The 25,051-nt window shown below is 37.0% G+C and overlaps 1 long non-coding RNA gene across 1 annotated transcript; it reads left to right on the forward strand.

Moving 5' to 3' along the window:
• The first annotated feature begins 1,333 nt into the window (after nt 1–1,333).
• On the forward strand, nt 1,334–21,573 carry LOC121063487. Its single transcript, XR_005816027.1, has 3 exons — nt 1,334–1,344; nt 13,324–13,326; nt 21,439–21,573. It is a non-coding gene; the product is annotated as an uncharacterized LOC121063487 (long non-coding RNA).
• The last annotated feature ends 3,478 nt before the right edge of the window (nt 21,574–25,051 follow it).

Below are 25,051 nucleotides of genomic sequence, written 5' to 3' on the forward strand. Positions count from 1 at the left end.
CATGGGACGGGAGCTGTGTGTTTTCACAGGACCAGCTATTGCAGGGGGGACTGGTATCAGTAAGGTACGTGTGGGGCTCTGCTCCAGTGGCTGGAGCTGGGCTGAAGGTCACAGCAGGGCCAAGTTTCTGTATCTTCCCCAGACCTGGTATGCATGGGAAGCGTATGTGTATTCACTAGCAAACTCTAGGCTGGACTAACCAGCTTGTTGCAGAAGCCTTGTTTTTGGGCTGGAGTATCAGGCAGGCAGGGGAATCTGTGCTGGTATACCCAGGGGCACTTGCAAATGAGGTGTGCATAAGGGCCAAGTGTGTGAGCGCATACATATGCAGCAAACTTGAAGCTAGACTAGCTGGAGAGCAGACAACGCTTGAAGCAGGTAAGCAGGCCCAGGATCCAGGCAGGGGTGCCAAAGAGACAGAGGGGACATGCTGGTATTCAAGAGATCTGCAAATGTGTGTATGTGAACCTAAAGTGATCTGTGTGTGCTTTCAGTAGTGAACTTCTATCTCTACCAGCTGAAGAGGATCAAGAGGACTCAGCTGTCTGTATCTAGGTTTTATATGAGTCCTGCATAACCGCTTTTGAAGACAGCCCTTGACTGGGGCTGTCTGTGTGACCATTCTTGTCAGCATCCTGTCTGTGCCACCATTCTTGTCAGCATCCTGTCTGTGCCTGCATGTGTCTGTGTGTCTCTGAGATATGTACTCAGCTTTAGTATTGTTTGGATCTGCAAAAAGGGAAAAAGACAACCATGTCCCGCAGCCTGGGAACAGACCCCAAGTCCCCAGACACAGGGTTGGGCCCCAGCAGCCAAACAGGAGTGGTCTTAGGCTGCAGCAACTGCTAAAGGCAGCTGCATCCTTCACTGCACTTAACAAACGTAATCATACTGAGAAAGGATGGAGTGCATCATTAACATACAGCTCAAATAATTACACAGTTCCAAAGGGGTACTGGAAACCATTCCTTTTTCAAGATGAAAGCTATTCATGGGACCGTGACATTGCTCAGCATGTCAGGAGAGAGAGGGTAAATCTTAAAGATTCTCTTTTTGTATATCATTAAACAGCTTCAGTGGCCACCGAGTACATGGATGCTTGCCTATTACAATTGCCTTTTTTTTTTTTTTTTTCCTCGCAGGTGCCAGTATGTCAAAACACTGAAAGGAAATGCTTTTGTCTAGGCCCTTAGAAAACCTGAGAAAGCTCCAATAATACTCCAACTTTTAAGATTTTGCTTTCAAAAGACAAGTAACAGGTCTCAGTATTTGAACCTAATGCCAATTCCCAGCGGAAATGCATACAATTTACTTAGAAAAATTGGCTTTGTGGTTACTGTTGTGGTTTAAGCTGGTCAGCAGCTAAGCACCACGTAGCTGTTTGCTCACCCTCCCACCACAGTGGGATGGGGGAGAGAATCAGAAAAAAAAGTAAAAGCTTGTGGGTTGAGATAAAGACAGAAGGATATTAGGACAGAAAGGAAAGAAAAATAATAATAGTGATGATAATAGTAATAACAATAATATGTACAAAACAAGTGATGCACAGTGCAATTGCTGACCAATGCCTATCTCATCCTCTAACAGCAGTTCCCCCCCCCCTTCCTCCGAAGCCAGCCCCCCCATATTAATTGTTCAGCATGACGCCATATGGTATGGAATATCCCTTTGGCCAGTTTGGGTCAGCTGTCCTGGGTCTGTCCCCTCCCAGCTACTTGTGTAGCTGCAGCCCCCTCACTTGCGGGGCAGTGTGGGAAGCTGAAAAGTCCTTGGCTTAGCGTAATTACTGCTCTGCATCAGCATGTTATCGACATTATTCTCATCCTAAATCCAAAACTCAACACCATACCAGCTACTAGGTGGAAAATTAACTCTATCCTAGCCCAAACCAGAAGTTAACTGGGCAAAATGGAATTGCTCCAATGGAGGGGAAAAAAAATGAATCTACAATTAAGAGATGCATCAGTTCAGTGGAAAGTTCTAGATTTATGTTTCACATAGATTTTTTTTATTTATTATTATTATTTTTCCAGCCGGAATTATTCTATTTTATGTCAGCCATATTCAAAGGACCATCAAATTGTGTCATAGTCTCAGTGCATAACAAGTTATCTAGATGTGCCATGAAGCATAAAAACAAAATATTTTTTTTTGCCATCTAGAGAAGAAAATGTTATTTAAAATAAAGCTGTGATCTTTTTAGTAGTGGTAGTTGAAAATTGCATTTTTTCTTGAACAGAATTACCAGTTTTTGACTACACTTGATATATAAACAGCTGTTGCGTAGCTATTTGACAACTGTGAAAATGTAGGTTACTAAATTTATCTGTTCTGCAGCAACTGAAATAAAAAATAATAATAATAAAATATGACATTTTGAAATATTATTTTCAAAATAACATCTCTTTTTAGAAAGATTTCTAAATCCTGTATATAGACTTTTCTAGATATTTTTCTATCTTTTTAGATAGATATGTTTTCTTTCTAATTACAGTATGAAGTTACTGTTCATAAATTTACAAACTAAATCTCTTCCATAAATTATTTTATAAATAGCTATAGCATGTGCGTAGCATTGTCATATGTGCTTTTGAGCAAGGCTCTTAAATGAGGTTTGTTTCATGACAATTTGTATGTTGTTACTTTATGAATTCTTTTCACAGTGATTTTAGGGATGTTATTTAGCTGCCATTTAGACAGCCTATAATACCTAAAAAATTCACAGAAGGTTGGCAGATATGATGCATGATCTTCAAGCGACCCATGCATATTGATCGTTGGACTTATCTTGAAGGTCTTTTACAACCTAAATGATTCTATGATTTTGAACATGAAGCAGCAGCTGAGGCAGGATATCATGAAGTATCTCAAATAATGCTAGAAATATATGCTAAAGCTGCTGAATTGAAAGACAGTTATCTGAATTTTAGTTGTCCAAGAGATCATCTAAGTGATTTTTTTGTTTGTTTCTTTGGTTAGTTGTTCTTTTGTTTCTGTTCGTCTATATTATTATTATTATTATTATTTATTTATTTATTTATTTTGTTTTAAATGATTGGGAATTCCAAGATAATTAACTTAATGTAGTTGCCATGGAAGAAAACACACACTGTGTGTTTTCTGCAGCTGGTTATTTTTTTCCCAGTTGGATTAAGTCCATCTCTATACATGGTAACTTTCACATAGTAAATAACTAAGAAGGGTGAATTTCAGTTCTAGATTCAAATACCTCACTTTAAACACTTATAATATAGACATTTCAGTGTGAATCTTGTTTTAAGGCCTTTAGAATTCAGTGTAGACAGTGTCTTGTGAATAATTCAGGTGGCCAAATACAGATTTCTATCTTAGTATGATGGAATCTGCTCTAAAGGCAACTAAACGTAAATATATGAATCTGGGGTTGAAAGTTTCCCATTTCAGATGTCAGAAAAATATATAAAGTTAATTTCATCATTGAGAATATAATAGATTTCCTTTTTTATATGATGAAAGTAAAATAATAATTTAGATATCAAGACTTTGGGGGGTGTCCTGGTTTCAGTTAGGACAGAGTTAATTTTCCTCCTAGTAGCTGGTAGGGTGCTATGTTTTGGATTAGGATGAGAAGAGCGCTGATAACATGCTGATGTTTTAATTGTTGCAGAGCAGTGCTTACACCAAGCCAAGGACTTTTCAGCTTCTCGTTCTGTCCTGCCAGCGAGTAGGCGAGGGGTGCAGCAGGAGCTGGGAGGGGACAGACCCAGGACAGCTGACCCAAACTGGCCAAAGGGGTATTCCATACCATCTGATGTCATGCTAAACAATAGATAGCGGTGGCTAGCCGTGGTGGGGGGGCCGGCTACTTGGGCATAGGCTGGGCATCGGTCAGCGGGTGGTGAGCAATTGCATTGTGCATCACTTGTTTCATACACGTTATTAGCAGTAGTACTATTATCATCATTATTATTATTATTATTATTATTATTGTTATTGTTATTATTATTTTCCTGTCTTAATAAACTGTCTTTATCTCAACTCACAGGCTTCACTTTCCCGTTCCTCACCCCCATCCCAGAGAGGGAGGGGGGAGGGTGAGCGAACGGCTGTGTGGTATTTAGCTGCCAGACGGGTTAAACCACAACAGGGAGACTTACAGAAAAAAAAAAATATATATATATATATATGCAGTACATTACTGCCATGGTCAAAAGTTGCAATAAGTAGCAATTAAAAAATTTATTTTGTGGGTCACTGTATAAAATTTCACTGTCAACAGATAACACATTGAAAAGGGGCCTGTGCAAACACCAGATCTTTGGGAGTGCCTGGCTCAGCCTCTCCTCAGTGAAACAAACAAACAAACAAACAAAAACACACACACACCACCACCACCAACAGAAGATGCTGGAAAAGATGCTCAGACAAACAATGAAGACATGAAGATTATTACTCCAAATTTGAATGAGGCATTTGATTTTAATAATTCATTTGAATAGGTGCTGTAATAAAATTTTTGAACATATTTAAATAATATTTATGTGAGAAACAATCTGCAGCCAATAACATACACAGGCTCAGGTGAGGATCTCAGTGAAGCAGCATTTTTATTCCCGATCAGAATGGTGGGGGTCCTGCAAGAAGGAGCGCACAGCAGAAGTGTATTATATTCTCTATTACCCAACGTTTGATTCCTCCCTTGTTTCCTCATTGGCTGAGTACTACAGGTTCACAACCTACCTGATGCTTGTTACTATGCCCTGTATGTACAGTTTTATTTGACCTACCTTTAATTTCTCCTTTTTTTTTTCTTTTTTTTTTTCCTTTGGAATTTCAAAAGGCCCATGATTTCATAGTTTCTTGTTCTTGTTGATTATGCAGCTGCTTGTCTTGTTTTTCTTAGCCATCCTCCTTATTTTGGGATAGTGGGACCTTCCACTATCCCCTTATCTGCTTAACATACCCCCCGCTGTTATGCCTGTTATGCTGTTATGCGCTGTTATGCCCCGCTGTTATGCCTGCACAATCACTTTTGAATACGCAAGGTTAGTGGAATTTTCCACTGCAAAAACACAACTTTAATTCTTACATTTATGAATTTATTTAAATGTCCAACTTACTTATGTTCTTTTTTTTTTTTTCTTGGTCTGAACAAGAACATGTATTGGTGAGATAGAGATTAGAGAAAAAAATTGAAAGTAAGGGCATAGTTGTTTCATCGTTGAAGGGGAAATGATATGAAGATACACAAAGTGAAGCTGGATGTGGGAAAGTGATTCACTAAGAATATTACTCTGGATAGATGCTAGTTAGTTAATACATGAATGTAATAATAATATTAAGCAAGTCATTAAAAAAGAGCAGAAGTTGTAAAGCTTAATATCAAAATTCCTTCACTGTATACTTGAGGCCAAGACCAGTCAAACAGTTATGCAGTTTATATATCCAAGTATCACATAAGACTGTGGTATTGTCTACATTGATAAATAATGATGATGATGATGATGATAATAACAACAAAATCAGAGGTAGTTTTGCAAGATAATTTCTAAAAGTTTAGTTTTTTCAACAGTCTTTTCTTAAATACACAAAATATACTGACACCTAAAAGAAGTTGACACTTTATAGTACCAACAAAAATAGCCCTTGTTGAGATGGAGATTTGCAAGAAGCAACTGGTGACTGAATTCAAGTTTGGCAATAAAATTAGAGATGAGTAAGGAAAGACAAGACTTAAAGACAAAACAAGAAAAAAAATGGTAATACTGAGGAAAGAAATTAGAATTATCAAGACATGATCCTGGAATACTGACTAGAACATTGAGTTCTATTCAGAAATTCAGAGTGGGTTGTTGATTAAATGATGAATGATGAAAATTAAAGGGAAAGGTAGTTATCCATTCAACTACAGAAATAGGTCATTGGTCACGTAAGATAAAGATGTCATAATGGTTCTGAAATTTGACTGAAAGGAGGTAAGACTTGATGCAATAGCTAAGAAGTAGGAGAAACAGATGGCACTCTATGTGTATTATATGTTTATCTTGAAAGTTGAAATGTCATGTGGCAGTATTTGCAATTTTAAACAAACTTTGAAAATAACAAAAGAATATTGTTTTTAAAACAAAATTTTAAACAAATGTAGTCATTACTCTTTGTTCTTTCAAGACAAAATCCTTTTGTTTTCAATATTACAATCCCACTCCACTGGTCTTTTTCTCCTATTAGTATTTGATATCAATTTAGAATTAATTTACAGATCTTTTGCACATTGGGGCTTTCAGATTTGCGAGTTTCCCTAGCTGGTTATTAATTAAATAATCAATGCTGGTTATTAATTAACTAATTAGATGGTTATTCTTTTATATGTGAGGGAAAAAACACACACACACACACACACAAAAGTTACCATCAGTGTTCACAACATTCTGTAAGAATCATAGTATTGTAGAATCATAGAATGGTTTGGGTTGGAAGAGACCTTAAATATCCTCTAATTCCAACTCTCCTGCCATGGGCAGGGACACTTTCCACTAGACCAGGTTGCTCAACGCCCCATCCAAGCTGGTCTTGAACAATTCCGGGGATGGTCTATCTACAACTTCTCTGGCAATACAAGAATACTGGTCATACAGAATTATTATTACAGAATTTTCAATTAGTGGTACATGTATTTGAGATTATTAATCAAGATTTCAGGAAATTAGACATCATAAAAGCAATTAAACATTTTTAATCATTTCTTGTTTTCTATGTTCTCTCTTGATCAGAATACCTTAGACTGATTAATGAAATGTATGCATTTCTAGGAAGTGTCTCTAAGGGCACAAAGAGGGAAAAAAACAACCACATTAGTTAAATATTTCTTAATTCACTAGATAATTAAAAATTATTCATGACATAAAGCACTCTGAAATGCTGTAGAGCAAATGAGAACCTCGGTCTTAATTGCATATGCTAAATTGTCTCTAGAAATCTGTCTCAAATAAACAAACACTGTTCTAATTAGGATGAATTTTATCTCACTCTACCAGATTCCCTCAGTAAGACTCCACAACCTAGACAGCAACAGCTACTACTTGGAAAAAAAATCCAATATGTGAAGTCTTTAATCTTGTACAACTGAATTTGATTACAGATCAGTAGCTGTACTTTTTTTTGCTCCTTACACTCATTTGAACTCATTGATATCGTTTCATGGTGGACTAATCAGTTAGCCTTTAGTAAATAAAAATTTAAGAATAGAAATGCTCACCAGAATAATGCAAAACTTTAGAAAAGATCATTTAAATGTTTTGGTGGATATATTCAGTTCCTGAAATAAAAATAGACACTATAATACTTATGTGATTGAGTAGTTAATTCATGGAAGCAAGAAACAATGCAACTATAAATGAAACATAAATATTTATAAAACCGTAGAGTCATAGAATCATAGGATGGTTTGAGTTGGAAGGGACTTTAAAGGTAATTTTAAAACCATTGCCCCTTGTCCCTGCCTTACTAGCCCTGGTAAAAAAACCTTTCTCCGTCTTTCTTATAAGCCCCCTCTAAGTATTGAAAGGCTGCAGTCTTCCTGGAGCCTTCCTTTCTCTAGGCTAAACAACCCCAATTCTCTCAGTCTCTCTTCATAGGAGAGGTGCTCCAGCCATATAATCATTTTTGTGGCCATCCTCTGGACCGACTCTAAAATATCCATGTCTTGTGAGTGGGGTCTCACAAGAGCAGACTGGAGGGAGAGAATCTCCCTCTACAGTACCTTTTGTACAGCCCAGGATACGATTGGTTTTCTGGGCTGCAAGCACACATCGCCAGCTCATATCCAATTTTTCATCCACAAGCATCTCCAATTCCTTCTCTGCAGGGCTGTTCTCAATCAGTTAACCTATATTACTGTTTAATAATATGGATGAATGAAGTTATACTTGCTTGTTTTTGATTTTGTTTGTTTTGCTTTCTGCGTTTTTTTTTTTTTTTTTAGCACTTACATGAATAGTTTCATGTAGGGATTTCAAATTTGTCTTTGATACTCTCCTCTCGATAATATTCTGCTTCAGATAATGTTATGCCTAAATGAACAAGACTACCTTGTGGATCTGGAAGTCAGAAAAATTATTTGAAGGGGAATAAGAAGACAAAATAATATTGGTATCAGAAGTAATTCACCACTTTACCCCCAAATATTTCACCAAACTATCCCAGGTGACCATAGTCAGGATTTTTTCTAGAAACTTGCTGAGTCATATGGGTTATTGCAGGGGTAGCAGACTCCATGCTTCCAGTATCCATTGCATTGGGATAGTCAGACATTAGACTTTGCAGACATTGTACCAAAATCAAGAGTCTGATACCTCTGAAAATATCAGGTCTAATCAGAAATAGCTTCTTTACACTGTCTCTTTGGAGAGAATATCCAGGAACAAGAAGAGTAGTCTGCAGTTGTCTCCAAAGGGATTCATACTGATAATGAAAACATTCCATATCCAAGTGAACAGTCCAAACATGTTGGATATTCTTGGGTTATGAAGGTTATTTGCACATTTATTTTTTTGCACTGCTCCATTACATCCTTGGAATCTGTCTCTAAAAGAAATGGTTAGTAAAGAAAAATATGTCATATGTGCTTATTATGTGTAAATGGTATTGAGACCTAACACTTTGTAAATAGTATTTTTGTTGTTGTTGTTGTTGTTGTAGTGATAGAAATCCAGATTTAAAATATAAGCTATATTATTTTACTCTTGCACAGCCCTTGCACTATAAAAACAGGTGGGTTTTCACAGAATCACAGAATCACAGAATTGTCTAGGTTGGAAGAGACCTCCAAGATCACCCAGTCCAACCTCTGACCTGACACTAACAAGTCCTTCACTAAACCATATCACTAAGCTCAACATCTAAACGTCTTTTAAAGACCTCCAGGGATGGTGACTCAACCACCTCCCTGGGCAGCCCATTCCAATGCCTAACAACCCTTTCAGTAAAGAAGTTCTTCCTAATATCCAACCTAAACCTCCCCTGGCACAACTTGAGCCCATTCCCCCTTGTCCTGTCACCAGGCACGTGGGAGAATAGACCAATCCCCACCTCGCTACAGCCTCCTTTAAGGTACCTGTAGAGAGCAATAAGGTCGCCCCTGAGCCTCCTCTTCTCCAGGCTGAACAATCCCAGCTCCCTCAGCCGCTCCTCCTAAGACTTGTTCTCCAGACCCCTCACCACCTTCGTTGCCCTTCTCTGGACTTGCTCGAGCACCTCGATGTCCTTCTTGTAGTGAGGGGCCCAAAACTGAACACAGTACTCAAGGTGCGGCCTCACCAGAGCCGAGTACAGGGGGACAATCACTTCCCTAGCCCTGCTGGCCACACTGCTTCTTATACAAGCCAGGATGCTGTTGGCCTTCTTGGCCACCTGAGCACACTGCTGGCTCATATTCAGCCGACTATCAACCAAAACTCCCAGGTCCTTCTCGGCCAGGCAGCTTTCCAACCACTCATCTCCCAGCCTGTAGCTCTGCTTGGGGTTGTGCCCCAGGTGCAGGACCCGGCACTTGGCCTTGTTGAACTTCACACAGTTGACCTCAGCCCATCGGTCCAGCTTATCCAGATCCTCCTGCAGAGCCTTCCTACCCTCGAGCAGATCGACACACGCACCTAACTTGGTGTCATCTGCAAACTTACTGAGGGTGCACTCAATCCCCTCATCCAGGTCATCGATAAAGATATTAAAGAGGACTGGTCCCAGTACTGAGCCCTGGGGGACTCCACTAGTGACCGGCCTCCAACTGGAGTTGACTCCATTTGACCACAACTCTTTGGGCCCGGCTATTTTGTTCATTTGTTTTTATTTATTATGTTCTTAATTAGGAATTTTAGGCTAGATACAAATTTACACCTATTTTCATCTGTGCACTCTGCAATCCTTGTTTCCCCCTTGGAACTTGGGCTTCTTGAATCTTTTCTTTGCCTTCACCGCTGGAACCTGGGAATGAAAGGGAATGATGCACACCCTCATCACATCATATGATTAGCATCCAGCAAAACCAGTGTATGCTCAAGCTTCTATGGACAAAGATCCTGGGTCATATTGTTTGGTGTTCTCTAATCATCAGTCTAGTTTGTGAGAACTTAACAGCGAAGTAATCCATGACTGCTTTAACATCTACCTCTACAGTTTATGCTGATAAGGAATTCTTATTGCAACCTTTTCTGCTGTAGGTGTATTTTTAAACAGCACAGCTGCAAATAACACTTACTCTGCATAAATACAATCCTAATATGAATCATAAAGCAAATATAATTGGTTACACACACACAAAAAAAAATCATCCCCTTAATTTTAATTTTGTTAAGGAAGTCAACTACATCAGAACAGTTTAGTTCTCATTCTGAATGATCTGAAAGATATCCCGTTGATCTCCTATTTTTCCAACACAAAAGAAATCACCCCATCATTCTCAAATAGCAACAGTGATTATAATAGTTTCATTAAATTTCATCAGCTTTGACTGATTATTTCTTGCAGATAAGTTTCAGACAGCAACAACTGTATTTTCTTTCTTGCTCTGACCTGATTTTGTTGTATTTTTTTCCATTGCTGTTTATGATTTATCAAGAGTAAAAAAATTTATCAAGAGTAAAATAGTTTTGTCTTTTTTCCTTTGCAGAAGAGATACATACCTATTTTGTGTGAACCTGCAGGTTGTGGATAATATATGGAAAAGAAATGTTCCTTGTCAGCCTTCACAGGGAGATGTTGACAACAGTTCAATCACTGTTGTACAATGCTATTTATTTTAATATTAAATTCAGTATCCATTGAAAAATCCCACTGAACCCCAAATTCTCAAATAAAGCAAACAAGCTAACAAAGAAGGACCGGAAATATATCAATATTTGTGATTTGTACATATGTTTAAATTATTCAGACATTATATATTATCTCACATTTTTATGTACACAGTAATAGCTATGCATTAATAGTATTATATTTCCAATTTATCTGTATATACACAGAGGCTTAAAAACATAAGTTCACCTGTAGATATTGTATATATTATTCTTGATTTCTATCAATATCTGGTATTGTGGAATCCAAAGAAACATGAAAAGAATCAGAATCAGAGATAACTTTCAATGTAATGCCAATATTAATATGATTTCCAAGTAATACTTGGTTTCAAATATAGAAATTATGGGGAGTTCTCAGAGTCTGAGTTTAACAATTAGAGAGAAATTTTCCCTCCGGAAGTGGTGTTTTTTTTTTTTTTTTTTTTTTTTTTGTTTGTTTGTTTTTTAATCTATCTAATGTTTTTAATCTAACTTTTTATTATTGAGAACTCAATATTACATACTTTCTCATCTTGAAATCATGGCTGATTTCTTCAACATCTGTAAATAATGTATAACTTCCAATATTTGTTTATATATTGCCTTGAAAATGTTTATAGATTTTCATATGCCATTCTTCAGCATATTTGTTGTGTATAAACAAAGTCAGTCTCTTTCTCAAAGGTTATACCATTGCATAACTGAGGATTCTTGGCTCAATAAAGGATCTGGATTCTGCTGTATGAAGCTGAATTATACTCTTCAAGGCTAAGTCTTAACATTTCCATTAATGGCATACTTGGAAAAGAAAATAGTAATGTGCTGATAAAAAAATGTTGTTGACAGAAACTCATTGAAAGAGTTTGTCAGGAAAAAGGAGAGCTGGGATAAAATATGAAAAAAAATGAATGACATTGAAGGTTGAAATAACTCAAGTAGGAAGAAATTCAACAACAAAAAATTCAAGGGCAACACCTGTAATTCAAAAGGTTGTTTTAACAAAGTACTTGGATTTATTTCCCAAATCGAAGATCTTTGAAATGCCTAAATGAAACAGCCATAGAAACAATATAAAAGAATGTAAAGCAAAAAAGAAATGATTCCTACCTCTTCCTTTCAGAAACAGTAAATTCCTTTTCAGAGATAGGTAAACCATTCTATGATTCTATGTGTTATTAATGTTGTGCAGGGTCACTTGAAATATGATACAGTGTGGTCATTCATGATCAAGATTAACTGAAAGCAGAGCTGGTGTAAAGAAGAGCTATTTGTATGATCAGAGCTATGGAAAACCTGCCTTATTAATGAATCAGGGAGCTTGAGTTGTTTAACAACATTCAAATGCTAAGGGAATGACTGCTGTGGTTTTGTTCAGTGGAATCCACCATTCACACTAAAAGGCTATTTGTACCATATTGTATAGTACTTTTTTATAATATAAAAAGTATGTGGAGGATCATTTATTTATTTATTTACTAAATCTTTGCTAGCTGCCCACTTCTGCACATGCTCAGTGTCTGAGGACACTCATTACACAGATAGCAGCTACTGAATATATGCAGAGAAACTGTATGTTAAAAGTAGGTGGTATAGCTGATAACCTCTTACTGATACATCATTCATTTGATGTAATCTCACCCTGAACACATCTCTTTGAGTCTGCAGAGGTTGACAGTGAGGATTACACCTATGGTCTCCGAAGTCTTTACCACAACAGAGTACTCTTAACTGCAATATATAGGTTCATCTACCCTGCCTTTGTCCCCAGTTGGTGTGGAACTCTGGCAGCCTATATTACTGCCAGAATTAGTTAAATGCTCAAAATGCAAAATTGAAGTTTCAGATTTGGCTCCCTCCAGTCTATCAGATTTATCCCATCAGGTTTCAGACTCTTAAATATTTCCAAATGACTTCATATCTCATCCCAGAGCATGTAGTACATAATTTCAGTTGCAGACTGGTAGATTGCAACACAAATTTTACATTATTTTAGACTCAAGGAACAGAAAAAAAAAAAAACACATACAAAACATAGTAATTCCATCTTCAGGCTCTTGGTGCATCACAGAGGAGACCAAAAGCCAGTAACCTCTAGAAGGGGATAGATCTAACCAGTGTACGCATGAGCTTGTCTGTGCTACTTGGCTTTTTTATTTGGTATTACTGAACTGGACAATACGGGCAGGAAAAAAAATATACTCATCAGCCTTACAATGAAATCAGTCTGCATTTTGTTAAATTTCTAAGTGTGCAAAATGTTAGGGAAAAAGTTAATACATGAAAAAATGTTAGGTCTCCCAGAAAGTCATAATAAGATATTACTAACAGATAACAGATAACCCTTCCTTTAGTAGATGTGACTAATGTTTTAGAGGAAAATTTGGATTTGTTTGGGTGGAGAACATCTCTGTGAACAATCTTTCTTATATGTTGGGTTTGAAAGAGAATCAAAATTGCGTAGGCTATAACATCAGAGGGAAGGGGAATAATTCTTTTTATATATTATTAATGAACATAGAGAGTTTGCAAGACTAGGATGCAAGGATGCAAGCATGAGTAAGCCACAAATGGGCAGAAAATGCATAAATATGCTCTCTGTGTGAACTCAGAAACTTATTGGAGCAGAACAAAGCAAATGTAATTCAAAGCAAAAATTTGCATAATTCTATGTAAGATGTGAAGACTACCAAAGAAAGCTACATCTAAAGCATGTGCTTATGTTTGTGGAGGAAAGTCAGAAAGAGAGATCTCTAATTCGTTATTTAAGAACTTGATAGACCTTTCATAAATTACCTCTTACAATGTAAGTTGTACATATATATAAAGGTGTTGTGAATATATATTAGTATAAAGATGGCGGAAAACAATTTGTTTCATTGGTAAATAAGGAAAACTAGAATTAATGAAAGTTACTGCACAAACATGTGTATGTTAACCCATAACATATAGAAGTTAAAGTCATACTTTTATTTTTTTTTCCCCTTCTGATTTTATTTTGTGAAGTTCTAAGCATTCCAATAGAATGCTTAGAATGCTTCCACTGGGAAATTCGCTAGAATTAAATATGCTTTGGTCTGTGCAGAGATATTGAACAATCTAGATGTCCATCCCTCTTTTTTTCTGAGCAGCACAGTGGGAAAAAGAAAAAACAAACAAACAAACAAACAAAAAACCACTGACGTTTAATTTCAGCATGTTTTAAAGAAAAAAAATATACAGAAAAAAAGAATCAATTGTATTATTTCAAACAATAAGTTATTTTTTTGTTATTTTTAGTGGAAAGCACACTTAGATATTTGTATTTATTTTCTTCACACAGTGTTTTGGTTTCAGCTGGGATAGAGCGTATTTTCCTCCTAGTAACTTGTAAAGTGCTGCATTTTGGATTTAGCATGAAAATAATCCTGAAAACATGCTGATGTTTTAGTTGTTGCTGAGCAATGCTTATGCTAAGTCAAGGACTTTTCTGCTTCTCACACTCCCCTGCTAGTGAGGGGACAGGCTGGGCTCAGCAGGTGGCGAGCAATTGCATTGTGTATTACTTGTTTTGTATATTCTTTTATCATTATTATTATTTTTCCCTTCGTTACCTGTCCTATTAAACAACCTTTATCTCAAGCCATGGGTTTTACCTTTTTCCCGATTCTCTCCCCAGTCCCACTGGGGGAAAGCGAGCAAACATTTGTGTGTTGCTTAGCTGCCCACTGAGTTAAACCACAACACTCCTCCCAATGTGAGGCACAAAGGATTGAGATAACAACAGATCTGACCACAGTGTGTTAAAACAAATTTGTTATAAGTGTCATATTAGTATAATAGTTGCTGGTCACAATGTTGATTTATTTGCTCTCAGGGTTGTCGTGCTTGTTCTCAAATTCATGTTGTGTAATACTTTACTTGCTGTCTACGTGTGCCCTGTTGTGCTGTCATCTCTGGAGGCTGAATTTAGGTAATCATTTTTCTGTACTGTGTAATACTGGTTTATGGTATGATAAAATTACTGGTCATAAAACTGATCTGGTTTCACTAATTTGTACTTAGCATTGCCATCATCTCCATACTTCACAAACCATCTCTCAGAAACTATTAACAATTCCACTCTTCACCTTTTCTCCTCAGAGATCCAACCTGCTAGGGCAACAATGGTGGGGGACACTTTCTCTTGCTCTTTCACCTTACTTTTCTCCTTCCCTTTCCTCTTCTCCTCTAGGCTAGATTATTGAGAATTTTGAATATGCTTGGAATATTCAAACCAGCATGTTCCTATTACTATATCTCCTGAATGTGTTTCAGGTTTTAAGTTTAAATAACTGTTTAAGAATATCACTCAGAGATCTGCCCCAAGGCTGTATAGTTATGAGTGGCAGGGTATGTGGGATAGTATGAGCAGGCATCTAGGACAGCAGGTAACTCCAATGTGGTGGAACTTCACCCCTGAACAAGTGCAGAACTGTGAAGAACTAGTAAAATATTTGGAAAAAGTATTCTGTCTCCCTGAGAATTACAGAAATACACAAATCACTGCACTGTGCTGGGGCCTGGCCCATGCCTTTTGAGCCCTGTTCAACACTCTTCAGCACCTTCTGCAGGGGAAGAGATCTCTGGATCTGATGACAAAACAACAGGAACAGTGCCCACTCTAATCCCCCATGACAGACAGCTACTCCAACCCCTGCAACAAACAATGGGGTTACTCCAGCCCCTGTGACAGGCACGGCAGCTGAACCAGAGAACCAACCTGTGCCAGTATCCGTCACCCCTATATACAAAAAGAAATAACAGACGTCAATGTCAGCTCATATAGTAAAGAAGAAATTAAAAACTTCAATATAGTAAAGGAATCTTGGAAGTGATCATGAACTGGCCAGAAGGCAAAGATTTCAGAATATTGCTAGAGGAGGAGGTGGTGCATGCAGAAGATACCTCACTATATGGCATAAAATACCAGAAAATGAGAAGCAACATGCCCTGTTCACTGTTGTATTGTAGGAAACCATCCTACTGTATTGAGTCCTATATGACAAGTCACTGAAACTGCTGAAGGAAAAGATGAATCGAGCCAGTCTGCAGAAGTGAAAGCCATCCAGCTGGCTTTAGATATTGCTGAATGAGAAAAGTGACCAGTGCTCTCTCTCTCTACTGAGTTATGGATGGTAGCATATGCCTTGTGGGGGTGGTTACAGCAATGGAAGCAGAGCAACTGGCAGCGCAGAGGCAAACCCATCTGGGCTGTCATACTGTGGGAAGATATTGCTGCCGAGGTAGAAAACTTGGTTGTAAAAATACATGACATAACATAAATGCTCACATACCCAAGTTGGGCCACTGAAGAACATCAAAACAACCATCAGGTGGATCAGAATGCTAGAATTGAAGTGTCTCAGGTGGACCTGGACTGGGATCATAAAGGTGGTTTACTTATAGTTCAGTGGGCCTATGATACCTCAGGCCATCAAGGACCATGCAAAACATACAGGCCTCATGATCAAGGAGTGGACTTGACCATGGGCATTATTGCACAGGTTATCCATGAATATGAAATGTGCTGCAGTCAAGCAAGCCGTCACGTTTTGGCTAGGATTGAGTGAATTTTCTTCATAGAGGCCTATATGATGCTGTGATTTGGATTTTTGATGAAAATAGTGGTGATGACATACTGATGTTTTTAATTGCATTTTTGTCATGTTTATATGCTATGCATTCAAAAACATATTGAAATCCTTATTAAAAATGTATGCACTTAAGTTACATTTCTTGATATTTCACACTTTTCTGATTATATCAAACATATACATACATAACACATAGCAAACACAGCCTATGTACTGTCAGTTAATAACACTAAAAATTATTAGCGTTGCCCAATATTTCTTCTGTACTGCACAATAGGTTGTCTAAAATTTTGCTATAGACAGTTTAGCTGAACAATCCAACCCTTTCCAAAACTCTTAGCTGTGCAAATTTGTGTGCTTCTGTGTGTTCTTGCAACATAAAACAGAAACAAAGAGCAAGAGAATTAGTGACTTAAATTGTTTGCTGGTAGTCATATAAGTGAGAGTAGAATTGCTGTTAGGACAAGTATTTTTCTCTCTCCCTAACTTCTACCAAGTTCATCCCTGCCAATAAAATTAATTCAGAGGTCCTTTTATCATTCTTATTATACTTTGAAAGAAAGAAAATCACTAGTAATTTGAATGTGATATGGATCTATGGCAAGTGATAGTATGCCAGGACTGGAATGTTGAGAGGAGGGAGGGGTGATTTCTTTACTATTGGGTAGGCTGTTACAGTATTCCACGGCCTTTTTGTTGTCTGAAAGTGGTTACTGCTCACTGCCTCTGCTTTTTTTGGTTTGTTTTGGGTTTCGTTTTGTTTAGAATCATAGCATCATAGAACCATTTAGGTTGGAAAAGGCCCATAAGATCATCAAGTCCAATCACCAGCTAGCACTACAAGTCCACCACTAAATCATGCACCATATTTGCATGTCTCTTAAGTACCTCCAGAGATGATGCGGTGCACCGGTGATGCATACGATAATAAATATTTTTTTTCTTATTTTTTTTCTTTTTCTCTGTGTTACTCTTCTTTTTCTAATAATTCTGTACATTCAGTTTGACTGTTACTGATCATAAAGAGGAGAATCAAATACAAGGCCTATTTGCTACCCTTGTTTAGTGGCTTGACCTTTGCCAGCTGCCAGACTGCTACCTAGCTGCTTTCTCAGTCCCTCTCCTTAGCAGGACGAGGAGAAAATAAGATGAAAGAGCTAGTTGGCTGAGATAAAGAGAGGGAGATCTTTTACCAATTACCATCACAGGTAAAACATATTCAATTTGGCAAAATTAATTTAATTTATTGCCAATTAAAAATGGAATAGGATGGTGAGAAACAAGAAAAAAAAATCTCCTTTTTTTCCCAGGGTCAGCTTCACTCCTTCTTTTCCAATCCTCCTGGGTAGTACAGGAGGAAGGGGAATGGGGGGTTATGATCAGTTCATAACAGTTCCTGTCTGCTGCTTCCTCCTCCTCACACTTTCCTCCTGCTCCATTGTGGGGTCTGTCTTATGAGTTACAGTCTTCCAGGAGCTGCTCCACCATGGTCCTCTCCACAGGCTGCAGAAGAATCTCTCCTCCAGCACCTGGAGCATCACCTCCCTCTCCTTCTTCACTGGTTTTGATGTCTTCAGGATTTTTCCTCACTTTTTAACCTCACTCCTCACTGCCTTCCAGTGATTTGTTCATTTTTTAAATATGTTTTCACAGAAGTGCCACCAGCTAGGCTGATGGGCTCCGCTTTGGCCAGTGGTGGCTCTGTTGTAATCTGGCTCAAAGCTCCAGCATGGGGCAGCACCTGACTCTTCTCACAGTGGCCACCTCTGTAGCCCTCCCCACACCCTATCCACCAGTACAAAACTCGTCAGCTACACCTAATATAGCCCACTTAAAAACAAGCAAACAAACAACAGACAAATAAAAACATTTGCATTAGCTATGAATAGGTCTTTCACATTTTTTTCCAAGTGTAGAGTCAAAGGAAAAGTAAAACAGTCTTTCTTAAGAAAGCATGAGTGATTTTTATTTATTTGTTTATTTATTTATTTATTTTTATTTTTATTTTTGCAGCAGCAGAAGGTTGATAGGATGGATGTCCACAGACCACTAAAGAGGAATATCTTTCAAGAAGCAGGTATAGTCTATTGGCTTAAAGGAGAATTGACCATCCAGACAGGAGGAAATGAATCTCAGCTAAATACCAATCATTTGTTATGTGAAGTTATTATATTGCATTTTGACCAATAATCTTGGGAAAATTAAGCTCTTGTCATTGACCACAAGTCAGAATTTCAAGACTTACATGATACTGTGCTTTGTATGCCAAAACGGTCTCAAGAATGTAGATGCTGTGGTGACTTGCTTACATTTTCTTTAAAGCACAGCTGTGAGGAGGCCAGTCTTGTGACCAACAGTATAGTTTTGAGGCTAATAGTATAGCAGTTAGTGCTAATAGTGTTACAGTTCATGAAAAGTTTATCTCCCTGGATGGAGTAAAAGGATTAATTTTTACATCCATACATACAGTTTCCATTTGCTAGGGTGGGGTTTCTCCTTCAGCACTCTAGCCAATGCTGTGTCAGCACACAAAGACATACACTCACAGTCACTAATAAGAGTTTTTTTATCTATAGAAACATTAGCTTTTATTTGAACCCTCTTTTCTAACCTTGGCTCCGGAAGAGCATGGAGACTGAAATTGGAAATTATGATGTAAGGTACTTCTTTGCTTCAACAAAGCATCTGGAAAAAGGTACTGTATCTGAATGTATCTGATAGATAATCATAAAGCAGAAAGAAAACTGAGATGAAGACATTGAATATATACAAAATTCATAGATGGAAACTGGACACGGTAGGGAAAGAGAAAGTGGGTGGATGGAAAACTTAGGATTCACATTTGTCATCTAAATTTCTGTTTCTTTTTAAGTTTTATGACAATATTCTTCAGCTGTAGATAACAGGTGTTTATTATATCTGTAGAAAAGCACAGAACTCAATTATGCATAGAAGGCAATTCTCATATTTCTCATCTCTTGAAAAATGTTCCATTAAAATAAACACTATAGATAGGATTATTTCAGTTCTTCTAATAAAATAAGTTGATGTAAGAATTTAAAGTTATGTGATGTAAACTTAAAGAATCAGTTCTAAAATGAAAGATTAAAGCAGCTATCAACATTTAGGATTGTCTCCATTAAGATATTATGTTTTTATTCACAAACTTTTCTGTTTAATATCTCTTAGAGTTGCTCTGAAAAAAATAATATACATGAAGTTCAAATGGAATACAATTTCAATGAATTTAAGAGATTTTTTAAAAATATATTTTACTAAGTTAACATATTTCCATATGGGAAGTAACTGACCCAATTTATATTTGGAAAACAGGAGCTTTCATTAGGAATTTGCCAGATACCGTATGTGTTTAAGAGGGGAAGTAAAGGGATACTTTTTTGTAAAAGTGATGTTTTTGTTTCCTTCTGATAATTTCCAGAAACAAAGAGAGAAACATTCAATATGTTGACAGCAAATGGAACCAAATAATAGATGTCCCAAAGGAAAATAATTTTAAAATAACTAAAAGAACAATTACTTATTTTTGGTAAATTTATGCAAATACAGAAAGTACTACACTCATAAATACAGCAGAAGCAGTTCCAAAAAGCAGTAAAATGCCAACATTTTCAGTGGAACGATCTGTCATTCCAGATTAGTGTTCACAGATGTACTATACGTTATATACCATTACTGAAATCGGACAGAAAATTATCTTCTGTAATGCTGAAAAAATGTCAGACTTTGGCAAGAAAGGAAGTATATATGGAAAAGTTATGTCATAGTGAGAATAATAATGAAAATAATTTAAAAGCAAACAAACAGAGCAAGATAATAAATGTTATTCCAGTTTAGAAACAGGAAACCAGTAGCAAAATAATAATAAAAAAAAAAAAAAAAAAAAGAGAGAGAGAAATTGCAAGTGTATTTTATGCAGTGGCAGCCATTTAGGGCAGTAAAACTATTTCATAGTGTTAACACTTCCTCTTATCTCTATGATTCAAAATGATCAAAAAAGCAGGAAGTACGGGATTGAGTGAAAGCTCATCAAAGTCAATTAAAAGATTCTCTGTTACTTGTGTGAGTTATCATCTATGTTTCCGTAGCCGCAAGATCTGAAAACACCGTAGATAGCCTGTAGTGGGAGGCAGAGCAGGAGATGTCAGAATCTTTGCTTCAAGTTTCTTTTATTAAGCCTTTGTTTGATATTGGGTTTATTTGCTAATCTCAAAATCTCTTTATGGCTCTTCACAATTGATTTTAGTCTTGCAGAGGTAAAGACAGGAGTACAAGGAACCACTTACAAATATCCTTTGAAGGATCAGGGGCTTGCAGAACAAAGTGTGTGGATAACCCTGCCATGACTGAAGTTGCAATGATACTAATAAAAGGTTCAAATTGGAAAACTGGAAAATTGGAGTTCACTGAAGTTAAATGTAATAAAAACATTAAGATCTCAGGTTGATTAACCGACATTTTCTATAGGTCTAGAAACATGATAGCAAATGCATGAAATATCTAATATGCACCTGCAGTTATACATTTTACTGTTTTATGCTATTTTAAAATTTTGATTTGTAAATGGTTATTATTTGAGGATCACCTCCTCCACGCTCAAGAGCAGTGCATCTCAAAAAAGATGAAGTCAGGAATAAATGCCAGGAGGCCTGCACAGATGAACAAGGAGCTCCTGACCAAACTCAAAATGAAAAAGGAGGCCTACAGAGGGTGGAAGCAAGGCCTGTGAGAAATACAGAGACTTTGTCTGAGCAGCCAGGGATCAGGTTAGGCAAGCTAAAGCCCAGACAGAATTCAGTCTGGCGAAGAACATCAAGGGCAGTAAGAAGGGCTTCTACAAGTACCTCAATGACAAAAGGAAGAGTAGGGAAAATGTGGGCCCTCTCCACAAGGAAACAGGAGACCTGGTTATGTGACAGTGGTCACAAACTGGAACACAAGAGGTTCCATCTAAATATCAGAAAGCACTTATTTACTGTGTGGTTGATGGAACACTGACATAGTGTACTGGGTTGGGCTGGGATGTTAACTTTCCCTGCAGCAGCCCATATATTGCTGTGCTCTGCGCTCGTAGCTAAAATAGCAATGGTATCACACCAGCGTTGTGTCTGCTGCTGAGCAATGCTGGCACAGCATCAGGACTCTCTCTAACCCTCCTAGGGGTGGGCAAAGATGTGAGAAAAGAAACATCACCAGGGCAGCTGACCTAAACCAACCAAAGGGATATTCCATACCATATGATGTCACATATGATGTCAGCAATAAAAGGTGGAAAAAGGAGGAAGAGGGGAGGGGTGGGCTCTTGTTGTGAAAACATCTGTCCTCCTCCCGAACACCGGCTACGTGCGTTGAGGCCCTGCTTCAAGGACGTGGTCAAGCATCACTCATTTGCGGGAAGTAGGGAGTAATTTCTTTCCTCTGCACTTCCACATAGCCTTTACTTGTTTTGTTTAGTTTTCCCTTTCCCCCTCCCTTTTCCCCTTTCCTTTTTGCCCTTTAGTTAAATTGTTAATTGTTTAGTTAAGTTGTTTAGTTAAATTGTTTAATTAATAATAATCTGTCCTTAATAATTATTTTTTTCTTCCCTTTAATTAAATCATCCTTATCTCAATCCGTGAGTTGTTCTTTCCTTTACTTCTTCCCCTCCTCATCTAAGGAGGGGGAGTGAGAGCGCGGTTGTGGTGTTCAGCTGCCTAGCACGGTAAAACCACCACACATAGGTTGCCCAGAGCGATTATGGAGTCTCCCTACATGGAGATCCATCTGGACATAGTCCTGGGCAACCTGCTGTAGGTGTCTTTGCTTAAGCAGGAGTGTTGAACCAGATGACCTTCAGAGGTCCTTTCCATTCTGTGATGTACACAAATCTGTGGAAAGCATCCTACATTCTTACTTGCCAACACAATAATAACGTCTTTGTTCTGAACGCAGGACATTATCTGAAACCAGAATGCAGGCATCACTTCAGGGAGTATTCTGACAGCCCTCCTTGTAAAACAGATGTTTAGTCAATAGTGTCAGACATCTCAATATGAAAATTAGGTAATAAATTTGCTTAACAGAGATGCAAAGTATAACTATCATGACAAGTATCTTTAAAAGTGGCATATAATCATAAACTTAAAAATGTAAAAACAGGAGAACCCAGAAAATATCACACACACACACGTTATAAAAGAAATATAGTAACACAGGATATGGTAAATTCTCAGAAATAATTTCAAAATTATTCAGAAGTTCTACAAATATAAATACAAAGGGATGTATTTTATTCTGTTATTATTAGAATGCTACTATTACATTACAAAAGCATATGTATCTTACGTAGCCGGGACTAAAATATATTAAAACCTCTGTTTTTATGGGGTACAAGGGACTGATCTTTTTTTCTTCAGATACTCTGCAAAAGCAAATTTGTAAGTGTCATTAGAAGAGATGTGCATGTAACACAAATAGCTTTATCAGTAATTTTTGAACTATTGCCATTCTGATTTAAATATGCATATCTCTAAAAGGTAGTCTGTTAGAAATCATAAAAGTAGTCATAGAACTCTGAAACATCTAAACTCTGATTACAGTGTTAAAGGCATGGCCCTCTAAAATCATGATGAACTAGATGCGTCTATCTTCTTCTAGATCTAAGAAGTCTGTTTTTTTTTTTTTTTACTAACATCTTAGTATTTGTTTACCAACAGAAAAGACACTGAGTAGGCCAATGCTTTAAGTATTCTAGCTTTTTTTTCTGTTCCATTGGATACGGTTTGTAGCAGTATTGTTATGGTACATTGATTTGCCTCAAATTTCTACTTCATATTTTATCTTTTTCTGATTAACGCCTTGAATATCATCATTATTTCCTTGTGAAGCTATTATTTGGTCAGTGGGGACCACGCTTGCACATTCTGTTTATTCACTTAGATGAATAAGAAAGCTGTCAACTGTCAACTAATCTGAATGCAAGGCAACATATTTATTTCTAGGTTCATCATCTCTCAATAATCTGCGAACAGAAGTGTTTCAGATCCCCAGATTTGTCAGTACTACTTCATCCTACTATACTAATTACACAAACATTGTTTTCAGTTCGAATCCTTCAATAAATATTTTATTTTTTTTTAATTTTATTTCAATCTTAAAATATAGTTCATAATTTATGTTCTACTTAAAGTCTAAGTAGGTCAAATCCTGTCTCTTAATGAAGTAGTTCTTTATTTATTAATATGCTACATGTAAGCAGGAGGCATACACATTAAGAACGAACCCATCTATGGCTTTATAAAATACCTTGCACTGCTTTATGTGGCATTATCTAACCTGTGTCATTTGACATACATATGAAAACTAATACTTTAATTTATAATTTAATGTAAATGTACCTTATTTAGAGTCTACAGGGGAAGAATATACTACTGAATGTCTGATCTTTTCAGACAAAAAAACGAGCCATTGCATACCTTTAAATTCAATATGTTTAGGTTGCAGCAGGATTCTGACTTTATGTAAATACAATATTAAGACAGCACTTCTGAGTATACACAGCCATCTTCTAAAGACTGTCCTAGATGGAAATAAATTTGCCCTCTTCCTATTCATTGTTAAAGGAGTTGCTTCACTGTGTCTACTAGCAAATTTTCTTAATTTCGATGCTGATGCTTCTGAGGTTCAGAAAGTTTTTAGGACTGCAGAAGAAAAAAAGTTTCATCATGGCATCTGATTTTTCTTACCTAAATTACATGCACACACACATATTTGCTTTATTTGCTTAGCTAAATCTCACTTTCCCAAATACATCAATCTATTCCTCATTCCCACTATTTCAAAGGGATAGGATCTTTTATTCCTAGGTAACCTTGAGTACCTTTTCTGACATTCAGCTGCCTTGCCAGAAGGGAAAGATTTTTTCTAAAGGCTCTGGTCATATCTGCCATGCCAACAGGGAGGATGTCAGTAGTCTAAGTTTCCTCAAATGATGCTGAATGTCCAAGTTTAGGCAAATAAATTGAAACTTCTCATTTTCTGACAAGAATTAATATGAACTATATGGATTTTTCTTTCCATACATTCCTGTAAAACATGGTTATCAGTTAAGGTTTTCTAGGGAAACTGCTTTGGCAAGGGGGTCTCTAAGGAACCTGCTTTGGCAAGGGGGTTGGACCCGATGATCTCTTGAGGTCCCTTCCAACCCCTACAATTCTGTGATTCTGTACTTCTGGGATTAAGGTTTGTAAGGAATTATCTTCTCATTGTATAAATTCTGATTTCCTGAAAAACTTTATCCTTCGCTTTTAAATTGTGATGGGCATTTAATTCATACTTGACAACTGGTTATTAATAGTCAATGAAGACTTATAGAGTTCAGATTACTGTTCAGCCAGGAGATGATTTGGCTGAACAGGCCAAAGGCATAACCACATTTTTTAGCTCAAATGAGCTAACTAACCATTAATTGAAATTACTAAAATGTAGTATCTTGATGAAATGCTCTATTTATGAAATCTCAAAGGGAAGTGATTTAAATCTGACAGGGACTGACAGCATTCTTTATGTTTCTGTTAGTATTCATGCAATTTTAGTAATCATTTCAGGTCAGATACCAAAACAAAACAGTTTGATTCT

Source organism: Cygnus olor, chromosome 1, assembly GCF_009769625.2.
Source record: "Cygnus olor isolate bCygOlo1 chromosome 1, bCygOlo1.pri.v2, whole genome shotgun sequence".
Classification (NCBI taxonomy): domain Eukaryota; kingdom Metazoa; phylum Chordata; class Aves; order Anseriformes; family Anatidae; genus Cygnus; species Cygnus olor.